Source organism: Coenobita brevimanus, unplaced genomic scaffold (genome assembly GCF_032717465.1).
Source record: "Coenobita brevimanus isolate Jiangsu-jjx unplaced genomic scaffold, ASM3271746v2 jjx.HiC_scaffold_2236, whole genome shotgun sequence".
Classification (NCBI taxonomy): domain Eukaryota; kingdom Metazoa; phylum Arthropoda; class Malacostraca; order Decapoda; family Coenobitidae; genus Coenobita; species Coenobita brevimanus.
The window spans coordinates 28,419-30,604 of record NW_027643145.1 but is presented as its reverse complement, the minus strand read 5'-3'; positions in this window follow the sequence as shown (position 1 = coordinate 30,604).

Sequence of the window (2,186 nt, the reverse complement as noted above, 5' to 3'; positions counted from 1 at the left end):
GATTTTGATGTGGCTAAAAATTTTAAAGTTGTCCCTCCTTTTAATGAATCTGATTTAACAAAGTATTTTCAGTTGTTTGAGAGGGTAGCTACAGGTTTTAATTGGCCCAAAAAGTATTGGCCAGTACTCCTTCAAACTGTTCTCACCGGTAAAGCTCAAGTAACTTACACATCTTTGCCTCAGGATCAATCTGATAATTATGATGTAGTTAAGAGCTTGATTCTTAAGGCCTATGAGCTTGTTCCTGAAGCCTATAGAGTAAAATTTAGGACAACTTATAAGCAAGATAAGCAATCCCATGTTGAGTATGCAAAAATCAAAGAAGATCTGTTAGAGCAGTGGTTAAATTCTAAGAATGTGGGTTCTGATTTTGACAAATTTAAGCAGATGATTTTGCTGGAGGACTTCAAAAGGTGTATTTATAAAGATGTAAGCCTATATCTTGATGAGAAAAGAATAGATAATTTGTCTGATGCTGCAGTTTTAGCTGATGAATATGTTCTCACTCACAAGAGATATTCTAGAGAAAAAAGGAAAGCTGAGAGTAAGTACGTTGCCTCTACTCAGAGTACAGGTAACAGGAAAGAGAATAAAGATGATGTTTCTCAGGAAGTAAATACCAGCTTCACCTCTAGATTTCAGAAAAGTAAATGTACTTATTGTAGTAAGCTTGGTCATACTACGGAGAAATGTTTCAGAAGACAGCGTGATGTGAACAAAAAGGAGTCTTTAAATATTCAGTCAATTGGTCTAGTGTCCACCCTTGAAAGTTCCCAGAATTCTTTAACTGAGTTAACTGAACCTGCTTTGAGGGGTAAATTAAATTCTCATGATGGAGCTCCTCTTTTGAGCAGTAACGTAGGTGACACTCTCAAGAGTTCATGTGCTAATTTCCTGTCTGAAGGTTTTGTCAGTCCTCTGGACAGTAATGACAGGAAATTAGTTAAAATATATCGTGATACAGGTGCTTGCCAATCCCTTATGCTGACCAACGTTCTAGGCTCTAATGTTAATTCCTCTGATGAAACTGTAATCTTACAAGGTGTGGGGAATAATTACTTCTCTGTCCCTCTGTGCAGAGTGAATTTAGAGTCTGGTTTTGTTAATGGTTCCGTTATGGTTGGGTTGGTTGAGACACTCCCAATGTCAGGTGTAACTTTCTTACTTGGAAATGATATTGATGGAAGTCAAGTGTGTCCAGCTCCTCAGTTGTCTAGTGAGTCAGTGGCTGCGGCCCAAGATCGTGATCTCCCTGATGTGTTCCCTGCATGTGCTGTCACTAGGGCTAAGTCTAAAGTTACTGGTGACTTAGAAGATAATGATGATGATGATCATGTTATCCTAGCTGACACTTTTCTTGCTAATTTGGATCACTCACCAGATGAGGTAGTACCGCGTAGTGTTGATAATTTGTCTCGTCAAGAGTTGGTTGAGTTGCAGGTTGCTGACCCTGAGTTGAAAGGTCTAGCTAACTCTGCTTGCAGTGAGGAAGAGTCAGCTGGTGCTTCTACTTGTTACTATATAAAGTCAGGAGTACTTATGAGGAAATGGAGACCCCCAACAGCATCAGCCGACTGTGAATGGGAGGTTGTACATCAAGTTGTCATCCCTCGTGTTTGTAGGCAGGATATCATTAGAGTGGCTCATGATTCCAGTTTGGCAGGACACCTTGGAGTGAGGAAGACTGTGGCACGCATTTTGAAACACTTCTACTGGCCAGGTATCTTCAGGGATGTTTCCTGGTATTGTAAGTCTTGTCACACCTGTCAAGTTGTGGGGAAGTGTAATCAGACCGAAAAGGTTACACCTCTAGTTCCCATTCCTCCTTTTGAGGCGCCATTCATCCGTGTGTTGGTGGGTATTGTGGGCCCTCTTCCTAAGACTTCTTCAAGATTTTCTTATGTGTTGACCCTGATTGATATGGCTACTCGTTATCCTGAAGCCATTCCACTTAGAAATATCTCAGCAAAGAACGTGGTTAAGGAAATGCTAGGGTTCTTCACAAAGTTTGGTCTGCCCAAGGAGGTACAGTCAGACCGGGGAAGTAATTTCATGTCAAATGTTTTCAAGCAGTCTCTGAAAGAGTTGGGCATCACCCAGATCACGTCTTCAGCTTACCATCCCCAGACTCAAGGAGCGTTGGAGAGATATCATCAAACACTCAAATCGATGCTCAAGAAATACTG